The sequence below is a fragment of the Meles meles genome, chromosome 8, assembly GCF_922984935.1.
Source record: "Meles meles chromosome 8, mMelMel3.1 paternal haplotype, whole genome shotgun sequence".
In the NCBI taxonomy this organism is placed as follows: Eukaryota; Metazoa; Chordata; class Mammalia; order Carnivora; family Mustelidae; genus Meles; species Meles meles.
The window spans coordinates 112,980,959-112,993,306 of NC_060073.1; positions in this window are offsets into that span (position 1 = coordinate 112,980,959).

The following is a 12,348-nucleotide window of genomic DNA, read 5'->3' on the forward strand; positions in this document are numbered from 1 at the left end:
TGATATTTATTTAAGATTCATAAATCTTAAAACTTCCAGGAGAAGCAGAAACTCTTCCTCTTCTATTTTCTACAAATATTTTAAGGCCTCTTCCCCTCTCTGCCATAATATTGATTCATTCTTCTAAGTTTGTGGATGGACCATGGAAAGATTGTTAGAGTGTGCTCGAGACCACAAATCGCTCACAGAAGCCAATTAGAAGATTTTCATTTTTCTTTTTTAAAAAAAAATTTTTTTTAAATTTATTTATTTGACAGAGAGAGATCACAAGTAGGCAGAGAGGCAGGCAGAGAGAGAGAGAGAGGGGAAGCAGGCTCCCCACTGAGCAGAGAGCCCGATGCGGGACTCGATCCCAGGACCCTGAGATCATGACCTGAGCCGAAGGCAGCAGCTTAACCCTCTGAGCCACCCAGGCGCCCCAAGATTTTCATTTTTCCAAAGAAATTTTATTCAACCTTGTCCTTCCTTACTCACTGGCGATCGTAGTTTCATGAATTTCTTCTTGCTTTGACACACTTGAGATCTGGGTCTCCACTGGCACAGAGCACAGCAGCCACGGGAACCCACTCCAAACGTCCATATCCAACCCAGGTTCCTGTTTTATGTCATCTAGCACCTGGGGAGGCTTTGGGAGATGAGTATTGTTTGAGGGAAGCAGGTTATACTTTTGACCTGCTTACTGACGGGATTACCTGTGGGGACTCTCTCCGTCTATCTCCCTCTCTAAGCAGGGAAACAGTCTTGTTGCCAAGGAGACAATCATCAGCGAGGCTACAGGAAGAAACCAGGTCCCCAAGAACTCATCCTGGTGAGCAGGGGTGTGTCCATCCGTATGACTCTGAGGCCAGGACAGTCTACTTTTCAAGTCATGAAAGAGCTGACTGGATTAATGATCGATTTATGCTTCTGAGGGAATCGGTATAAAACCATACTCAACAGTCACAGGATGAGTGGGGCTGGCCAGCCAGTGTGTTGTACAACTGAGGCAGCAGCTCCCTCTAGTGGCCAGAGCCTGAGCTGCAGAATGAAGCAAAAGGGCCTCTTGGAAATTGCACAAATCAAAGCTAAAAAACCACCACCAACAAAATAGTTTCTTTTTTGAGTTAGGGCCCAAACTAGCAGCATCTGATGTTCATCTGATGTACATTTTCAAGGCTTATAAAATAAGCCAGGCTTTATAGGCGCCAAGAGGTGATGGTGAGGGCGTGTGAGGTTATGGTCCGTAAACAGTGAACCGGATGGAAAACTCTCTCGAGAGGCCTGTTTGCCTTTGAAGCTTCTCCTCCAGCCCTGCTTTATCCCCCAAGCTGTCAGACCTCCCGGTTCTCCCCAGTGAGTGCAGGCACATTAAGAATTCAGTGCATTTGCCCTCACAGAGATCTGTGATCTGGTATCAGGCTCGTATTTCTCTGTAAAATTAAGTCAATAGATTCCCTTTCCCAATGGAAATACATTCCAAGCCCCGTTCTTTAAATGCAGAATTAAAGGCCATTAAATGTTAAGCATCACAGAGAGGTTAACATTGGTTAGGACAATAAGCCTGCCCAGCTCAGCCCAGCTCAGCCCAGCTCAGCCCAGCTCAGCCCAGCTCAGCTCATAGCTTAGAACCCTTGTCTCTGGGGTCTGGGGACTGTGTGGCTGGGTCAGTCGAGCAGACTCTTGGTTTTGGCTCAGGTTCTGATCTCAGGATCATGGGAGATTGTCATTGTATTAGGGACGTTGATTAAAGTAGAGACTCCTTTCTACTTTAGGTATTTTTTAAAAAAAATTATTAAAATAATTAGACTTGAAAAGTTACATGCAGGGGCACCTACCTGGGTGGCTCAGTCGATTAAGCGTCTGTCTTCAGCTCCCGTCATGATCCCATGATCCTGGGTCCTGGGATTGATGAGCCCTGCTCCGTGGGGAGCCTGCTTCTCCCTCGGCCTCTACAGCTCCCTCTGCTGCTTTCCCTCATGCTCTGTCAAATAAATCAATTAAAAAAAAAAATCTTTAAAAAAAGTTACAAGGGAAGACAAGCTTTTAAGAATTAAATGCCTGAGAAAAATGTATGTGCTGTACTTAATATTATTTAACTTCAAATCTTGATAATATAATTAGTTGAATAATATTTTATTACTCATTTAAAGGTTACTTTGGTGTCAAAATCCAGGAAATTGTACATGACTTTGAGGATTTGGTGTTGCCAAGTGTTAAGACTTCTGTAGGCTCTGCTGTGAAAGAAACATTTTCTTCTTATTCTCTCTGATACTTACTTTTTAAAGGTATCCTTATATCAGGAAAAAGGCAGATACTCCTACAGATCAAATTTTAAAACTCCGACAGCATATCAGAGTATCTGGTACATGATAGGTATTCAATAAATCCACTTTTCATTTCCATTCTCCTTTCTGAATCTAAGAGCCTAGAAGCTACCCTGGTTTATTTCCCCAAATTAGATGAAAATATTTTTCTTTCTTCCTCCCTCCCACCCTGCCTTTCTTCCTACCTCTGTCCCTCTTGGAAGAACTGCCTCCTCCTCCCCTTCTCTCTAGCGGGTATAGTTATAACCTGCTTAGAAAAATTCGTCATCACTAATAAACCTTGGGTATTTATTACTTCTAGCAAGCCCTCGATCAAGAAGTATTTAGGCCTAACATGTGCTAGATACGGTGCTCAGATCTGTTGGAGAAAAGAAGAGTAATAAAAACTATAAGACTACATGGAAATAGTAACTGGCTTGTGTAACGAACGATCTCTACAGTTCTTTGAGAAATGATACTCCGGTATTCAAGTTCTCCATCCCTTTCACTGGCTGCTCCATTCTAAGTAGAAATTGGTTTTAAGTGATTCCATCATAATGTCCCCATTATCTTCTTTCTTTTTTATGTATTTGGCTTAAGAGGGCTAATATAGGATAATGTATTTTTACTTTTTCTGATGCTGTTGGATGAGAAGAGGAAAAAATCAATCCTGACATTTGGATTCCCAGCTGTTACGTAATAAACACACACACACACACACACACACACACGCAACCTGAAAGTCTTTGAACAGAAGAATATTTGTTTTGAGCCTCTCATTCCAAATGTCCTCCTTATATGTGTCATTAAAAAATCCAAAACTCATGGTTTTGGGAAAATCATCTTAATTTTAAATATGCCTTTCAGAGATATCTTCTTACCCTTCTGCTTCTCTTTCTCCCTTTCTCCCTCTGTCTCTCTCTCTCTCTCTCTCACACACACACACACACACACCCTCTTAAGAAATCATTTAATTTCAGGGGCGCCTGGGTGGCTCAGTGGATTAAGCCGCTGCCTTCGGCTCAGGTCATGATCTCAGGGTCCTGGGATCGAGCCCCGCATCGGGCCCTCTGCTCCGCAGGGAGCCTGCTTCCTCCTCTCTCTCTGCCTGCCTCTCTGCCTACTTAGGATCTCTCTCTCTCTGTCAAATAAATAAATCTTTAAAAAAAAAAAAAAAAAAAGAAATCATTTAATTTCATACCCTTGCATTGGGACAAGTTCAGGAGCAAGCTTGGGGGCAGAATAGAAAAACGGCCATTTAGCCTAAGAAACCAGGTTGCTGCTTTCCTCTACCAAGAAACAATCGTACATAGATGAGAAAATACTGAACAATTCTGACAGTAATCTAATGTCATCCACTTAAAAGTCATCTGACAGTTTTAAATATGGAGATTGTAGTTTCTCATCCACATCAACGGATATTAACACTTCTACAATTCCTTATGGCTATGTCAGTTTCGATGCGCATAATGCCTTTCTAAAGTGAAACTCAGCAGAAAAATCTTCATAATAATCAGCAAGTTTGGACGAAACAAAATTACTTTTTTTTTTAATAACAACTAAACAGCTTCTTAAATCATCGAAGTGTACCTTCACTTTTGCCCCTGGTTCCAGCTCCAGCTTGAACCTGCAAGTACTTCTTTGCCTAACTCTAGAAGCACTGCCTTGCAGTTTGAAGGTGAGAGCGTGGGACCATTGTGTCCAGAGTCAGCGTGTTTCTCAAGGTATTTGCTCAAAGTCCTGTGGCCAGCTAGGTTGGAGCAGGGCCTAGCATCCCTGCCTGCGACACTCGAGATAATCTTCATGCTGAGCTGTTCCCTCAGTACCCCAGGACTCAAGCCTTCCCCAATTTTTCCTCTGAGAGCCATTCAATATTGTAAAAGACACACATGTGTGGAAAAGGAATGTGCTTCAGTATTAGAGCAGGAATGATGAATGCTACCCTTTGGTTCTTGGGCACAGAAATAGAATTCTCCAACACAGACATAAATAAGACATTAATGTGACGGTCTAGTGTTGAGCACAGTGCACACTATACTCTCTGTAATAAATTGTACTAAATAGGAAAAAAAAATTGTATAATAGGAACAGAAACCTTTGCAGCAAGACCCAAACCAGACAAAAGAATGGCGAGTCTTCAGTAAGAAAACAGTAAGCTATTTACCTAAGATACTCATAATTAAAACTTTGTATTATTTTCTGTTTACCTAAAATTATTACACGAGCAGAGCAACAGGATTCTGTAATTTGCTCCTGATCCTCACCGGCTCCTAGAAGGCTAACAACCTACTGTGTTAGAGAAAACCGTTGTATAAATATGTTCCTTCTTCCATTTTATTTCCATAAGCAGCAGTTCAGTAATTTCCCTTGTATCTCATTCAGACAACTGAGAATTCAGAGGCACTGAATACCTCTCTTCTTAAAATATAAATGACTTGACTTCCTTTGCTAACTTTTTCAATTCTCCAAAAATTGAGGAAACCGTAAGGGATTGGTTTCCTGAAACTCAATTCTACGCAACAATGAGAGAGTTAGTGTGGGACGAGATTTCTGAAAGGAGGATTAGCGGGTTCTATCTGCATTCTATGCTTTGCTTCAGGAAATAGTCGCCCGAAGCAGAGAAATCGGAAGGCTAATATTCGTGGATAAAAAGCATGCCGAGGACCAGTAAACGATGTTGCAAAGGCAGGTGGCTTAAGGAGAATGACTGAGGATTAGTTTAAAAGTGTTAGCATACAGTTAAGAGCATGTCACCCTTGCATTCTCTCAGGCCAGAAATACAGGAAGTTATGGGGGAAGAACTGAAGACAATTCAGAACAGTCTTCGTGGAGGGAAAATTCCAGTTTACTCTCATGAGCAGACCTTCAGCTGGAACTCAACACCCTCTTTCGAAAAGGTTTCAGATGCAAGCTGGTTGGATGGAACATGTGGGAAATCCCAGAAATGTCATTCTTGTGGGTGCTTCCTAGAAGTTGTATCAAATATAATTGTCCCGATATTGTCGAATATTAAAAATGGAAAAAAGCTCATTTTACTTAGTCTCTTATTCTGACTTTACCAAAATATAATACATCCCGTTATATCCACATTTCTGACCATTCAAATCACAAGCGTTAATGAAGTATGTACTGTATGCATTTGCTAACTGTGATGGACATTCGGGTGGAGAGGGATATAATGCTCCCCTCCCTTTTCCAACATTAAAACCATTGTGCTCTTCCTCGCTTCTCTGATCTGGCTCCTCCCATCACTCTTCCCCTCCTTACTGCTTGTAAACTCTTATGTCTTTTAAAACCTCTGCTTGAGAGGCACCTGGGTGGCTCAGTGGGTAAAACAACCAACTCTTGATTCCAGCTCAGGTCATGACCTCAGGGTTATGGGATCGAGCCCAGCATCAGGCTCAGTGTTCAGTGTGGAGTCGGCTTGAGAATTCTCTCTCTCCTTCTCCCTTTGTCCCTTCCCCTGTTTGCACTCTCTCTCTCTAAATAAATAAATCTTAAAAAAATAAATAAAACCTCTACTGGAATTTCAACTTCTCCGACATGTTTATCCAAATTCAGCCAGACTGACTTAGCCCGCATCCATGTTTCCAGAGACATGTGCCCATGTTGCGTATTATGACATTTTTAATGCTGTATTGTACGTATTTGTCTCTATGCTCTACTTCCATTGTGTGGTTAGATCATGTCTGGGTTGTCTCTGAAACCATCTCCAATGCAAGGTCTCATGAAAAATTTGATGACTGTTTGTCTCTGAGGAGCTTACTGTCCAGAAGAGAGCATATTTAAGACAACCAAAAATCACAGGAGGCAATAATTAATATGCTAATTCATTCAACACATTTTTATTAATTGCCTCTTTTGGCCTAGGGATAGAAGTGAATGCAACAGATCTGGGAAATTCTGCCTTCATGGAAATTTAAAGTCTGGGCTTAGAGATAGCTATTAAGCACTAAATTATACAGATGATTTGTGAGTCATGCGACAGTAGAGAAGTACAAGGTGCCCGGAGAATGAAGACTGGGCATAGGGAACACCACGTTCAAATGCCCTGAGGTGATACAATCTTGGTGTTTGGAGAAACTCAGGGTAGACTGATGTCCTTGATGTGGGAATGGAAGGAAGAGATTGGCAAGAGATGAGTTTGTGGAACTGGGCAGGGGCTGGACCATGTAGGGGCCTTTCAGTCATGCAAAAGTGTCTGGAATTTATTTTAAAATCACTACAAAATTACTCAAGGGTATCCTGTGCTTCATGATCACATGCAACATGATAAAAAAATTTTTTTAAGAAAAGATTTTTCCAGCTGCATGTTGAATATAGCTGTGGGAACAGTGATGGTAACTTACGACGGTGTGATGTCAGTCGTAACGGAGACCAGTGGATGACCCTGGTGGACATTTAGGAGCAAGATTTCACAATACGGAGAGATCAGTTCGGTCTACGTGTATGCACTTGTGTGTGTGTGTTGTGGGGGTGGGCACATAGTGTTGGCTAAGTGGTGGAAGCATGAGGAAGAAAAAAACGTCAAAGAGGACTCCCAGGTCTCTTAACTAGCAACTCTGGGAATGACAGCACGTTTTTAAACGCCTGTGTGGGAAAATTTAAGAAATGGAGGGCTTCCAGCCCCAACCTCCCCCATCAACCTTTTCAATCTGAAATTCCTATACAGTATTCAGGGGCCTCCTATAAAAAGACATGAGACCCTGGTGATGGTCGTGAGAGCGAATTTTTAAAAAACACGGGCAGTAGGGACTGCTGGGACACCAACTTCTAGCAAGGAATGCGGTGGCTCAGTGGGTTAAGCCGCTGCCTTCGGCTCAGGTCATGATCTCGGGGTCCTGGGATCGAGTCCCGCATCGGGCTCTCTGCTCAGCAGGGAGCCTGCTTCCCTCTCTCTCTCTGTCTCTGCCTGCCTCTCTATCTACTTGTGATCTCTCTCTGTCAAATAAATAAATAAAATTTAAAAAAAAAAAAGCCATTTAAAAAAAAAAAAAGAGCATGCGACTTGCGGGGGGGGGGGGAGGGGCTCTTGGAGCAGGTGTTGGGGGCATAGAGGCCCAAGGCGGGCCTTTCTGGCTGGCCTGTGCACTAATTTTGCCGAAGAGTGGGGTGGCCCTCAAAAGGATATATCGTACTGTCTCCAGAGAAATGGACTCAGCCACTGTGTCACTGCAGTCCAATCTGTTCTCCTGTGCTCTCTCAGCTGAGCGCTTCCCCATCATGACAATCTTTCCAGGCTTACAGAGTCTCTTTGGGCTTCACTGTCCCTGTTATCCAATTTCCTGCACCGTCCCCTGAAATATCTAATTCCTATGCCCATAATGTATTGTCTGTGACTCAGCCCGTCTTGCTAATCAACGTAATACATTTAAAAAAGTGTTTCAAAAAGTTTTAGCTTTCTGCCACCCCCACCCTCCATTTCCCTCCATCCCACACGCTGAACTAAATATGAACCCGCTCATCCAAGACGGTGAATCCCTCCATAAAATGCACAAGATGGCAGTAGAGGAACGCCTTCCGGGCAGCGGGGAGCGCTGCAACGGGAATGCGTGCGAAAAACGGTCAACTTCCAGCTCCCTACTGTTACCTGAACTAAAGGCAGAGAGACCATAAAAGAGAAAAAGTAGCACAGTTCTCTACATGCTGCTTCGTCAATTCCGTCTGCTTGGTATTCATATCACACAGGGAAAAGGGTTTCCAAGTTCGCTTGTCTCTTGTTTAATGAAGTAAATGCATTTCTGTTTTCTTTTTAAGCCATAAAATTAATTTTCATTAAATAAACCCTACTCTTTCCTTATTGAATTTCATTACTACATTGGGGAGCTAGTCCTTTAGAAAAAAAACTGTTCATGAATATTATTAAATCATGGGAATGCAGCGAATCTTTCGAAATAGCTCATTTAAAGGAAAATAATAATCTGCCAAAAAACACGGACAAGAGTATAAAAAGTACTTACAAATATTTCCAAAATATCAATAACAGCGGGCTATATTCCAAGTAAGTAAAACAACAACAACAACAACAAAAAAACACAACCCATTAAGAAAGAAAATATGATACAATGCCAGGTTCTTTACAGGAAATGATCAAACTTACATGGCTATTCACTTCTTAAATCTTCAGTAGAAGTTTGGTTCAATTTTTCCACAGCCTTTAACTGCCTTATCCCCCCTTAAACTGTATATTAAATGTAATTCATTAAAAAAATTTTTTTTTCAGTATATGAACTTAGGCTCTTTCCAACTATTAGCTCATGATTGCTCTTCAATGTCCAAAGTAAGGTTGTATTTATTCACCATATGGTACATGTTTCTTACTGGGTGAGGACATTTTCCCTAATATTTGCATAATGTGGCACAGTACACAGAAGGCTTTTTGTCACACATGTTATCGCATTTAATCTGACAATAATATGTGTTATAGGGATTATTAATATCCCCAATTTACAGGGGAGAAGAACAAAGGACATCATAGAGGCTGTGTAACTTGTCCAAGGTCACCCACATTTTAAGTGACAGAACTTTGACATGAACCTAAGTTTTTTGATTCAAAATAATAGGATCTTTCCACTACCATTCACTGAATCTCAAACAATTAGCATACTCAAAAAAATTATGTTCATTTACCAAATCAAATCAAACCAAACCAAACCAAAGCACATACAGAGAGCCTTGACTGCAGTTCTGGAGAAAGAAGTGATTTTGGGTGGTGGCCATGGGCATCATGAAAAATGGGCAGATATTAAGGACACGCAGGAGTTAGGAAGAATGGCCTTGATGGCCAACTATAGACTGGGGATAAAGGAAAGGAGAGCGTCAAGGATAAATTTTAGGATAAGCATCTGGGTGGTTAGAGATGGTATTTACTGAAACAGAAAATACTGGAAGAACATCTGAATTTCCCCTGAAATGTTATTTGACTACCATTTAATTAATCAATAAAAATTCTTGTTAAGAGAATTTCTTTTATAGTTTAAATTGCAGATCAGAAAGGCTTGTCCTTCTTTGCCTCAAAAATTCCTCCTCTTGTCTATCCCCATTCTACAAATCAACCCTAATCTGTCTCCTTCAAGAAACCCTGTTCAGTTTTCCCAGCTGGAAATCTGTCCTTTGTTGTCCCATGGCATCGTGTCTGAACCTCTGGCTTAGCTACAGCCACACTCTGCCTTTACTTTGGTGTTTGTAACTATTCACTTAACCAGACTATAATTCTCTTGCATAGCATTGGAATAAATAGACAGAATAAATACTTGAATTAATAGATTTAAAGTTCCACTTTTCTTTCAGTTTGCAGTAAGTAAAATGGTCTGCTGACTTAGAAAGGGGAAATTCAACATTATAAACAAGAAATTTGAGTGAAAATGGGGGAAAGGAGGGGACTAGGAGACCCTTGAAGCTCTAATCTAAAAGAATTTAAGTTCTAGACACTTTATAGACCATTTTAAAGACATCACATGTGATCTCAGAACTAGGAGTGACAATCTTTTAGAAATCATAGAGCAGTAGCTCCACATTAATACAAATGGGATAAGGCTAAAATTTTAATGAGAAAAAGAATGTTAGGCTCCAGAAATAAGAAGTCACTAATTTTTATTTAAATCACAGAACAATAAATTCATTTCCCATTTATTTATTCTATAAAAATGCACGGACTACTGAGGATATAAAGATGAAAAAGAAGGAAGACACAATCTCTGAAGGAGAACCAGAGGCTTGAAAAAATAAATGTAATGTGATGCAGCCTGTGTTCTAACAGATGTACGCCCACTCTGCTATAGTAAAACCAATGAAAGAAGAACTAATTCCGTCTGAGCATGTGGTCAGGGAGAGCCATAGACAGGAAGTGACATTTGAGTTGCCCTTCAAATAATGACTAGGAATTCCCCATAGTCAAATAAGAAGGAACATGACAGGTATGCAGAAATGCATAATCAAATTACTAGAGAATTGCAATGCCTGTCTGAGTAGGTGGAACAGAGCATGTGTGGGAGAAAATGACATGGGGTAAACCCAGAAAGGTGGGCTAGAACTGAGATAGAGAGGGCCTGGCCTAGGAGCCACGGTAAGAGACTGCAGCTTGATCATGCAGAAAATTTTAGCACCTGGTTTGCAAAGGTACAGGAAAAAAAAATGCAGCGATGAGAAAGAACATGGTGATGTGGGTGAGAACCCACAGTATCTGGCACAGAGGCATGTCCAATAAATACTGAATGAATAAACGTAGGTTCATAAAGAAGTTTTTCAAGAATAAGGTTTATAATCTTGATGATAGAAAATACATGAAAAACAATAGCTTTTCTTTATACCAGAAGTGAACAACTGAAAACTATATGGAAATGATGTCCTTCACAATAGCAACAAAACATAAACTTATAAGAAAGGAATGAGAACCTACATTAGTAAACAAAATAGTAAGAAGTGATATAGAAGATCACTTAAATATTTAGAAAAACATGCTGTGTCACTGGATGAAAATATTTGGTATTTAAGAGATCAAATGCTTACAATTTGTTTAGTATTTTAATGTTATTTCAATGAAAATCACAATGACATTTTTTTCCATGCAGAAAAAGTAAAGAGTTTAAACTTCTTCTAGAGGAGGATTAAAATGATGATATACAGTCAATTTCGTACACAACAACAGCAGCAACAAAAATCACTAATGAGGAAGTCGTCTCTTTCTTGACATCAAAAGATGTTACAAAGCTACAAAAATAGAAAGTGTGGTACCAGAACAAAATCGGACACAGAGATCACTGAAAAGTAAAGAAGGCAGAAACAAACATATAAATAAGAAGTCATGGAAAATTAGAATGAAGTTGAAAATACAAATGAAATGAAAGTAAATTAGAAGTGAAATGGTTTATTTAAATCACTCTGGCAAACTTTGTTAGCCACAATAGAAGATTATTTACCCAAACATCTAAATAGAAAAATTCATAAAATAGGCATCTTAAATGTGATTACTGGTTTTAAGATAATTCCATTGTTCTTACTGAAGAAAGATTTGAATTAAGAATTATGGAGTTGAAAAAAAAACTGGTTGATGATTTTACAGAATGTACAATTTGTTTTTTTTTTAAATCTTTTTTTTTTAAAGGCTTTATTTATTTGACAGACAGAGATCACAAGCAGACAGAGAGGCAGGCAGAGAGAGAGGAGGAAGCAGGCTCCCCACTGAGCAGAGAGCCCGATGCGGGGCTCGATCCCAGGACCCTGAGAACATGACCTGAGCCGAAGGCAGAGGCTTAAACCACTGAGCCACCCAGGCGCCCCCAGAATGTACAATTTGTGATGGTTCTTGGTAGCTACCCGTTTTAGCAACTCTCTTAATTTATTGAAATTCAATCATGTAAATACTTATAAGCAACATACCAATTTTAAAAGTATGCATCCTTCTGGGTATTATTAATTCACAAGAATGACTTGACTTCGTGAATATGTCTTGTTCTGCTCTATTTGAAGCAAACGAAATCCACACTGGACTTCATAAAGATATTGCAATAAAAGGGCAGAGAATGTCAGATTGTATAAAAAGGAAGATCCAACTTTCCACTATTTATAGGGAAGCATATTTTAAATATAAAGTATGTAGGTATAAGGATTATACATAAGGATTATCCATAAGGATTATATATAAAGTATAAAGTATAGAAGTAAAAGGATTGAAAAAATATACCATGAAAATACTAATAAAAGAAACTGGAGTGGCTATATTAACATCACACAAAATAGACTTCAAAAAAAGGAATATAACCAGAGATAATAAAGGCAGACAATAGAGAAAATCAATATACCTGATAGACCTGTAACTTGTCTGGTCATGAATAAAAGAGGAAAGTCATAAATTATCAATGTAAGAAACTATAGAGGAGCTTTCACTATAGATCCTACAGACATTAATATAATAAGAAGAAAATAGTTTAAGTAAAGTTTTGACAATAAATTTGACAACTTAGGTAAAATGGAAAATTCCTTGAAAGACACAAATTGCTGAAATAGACTCAAGAAGAAGTTGAAAACCTCAGTAGCTTTTGTATCTATTTTAAAAATTGAATTTATA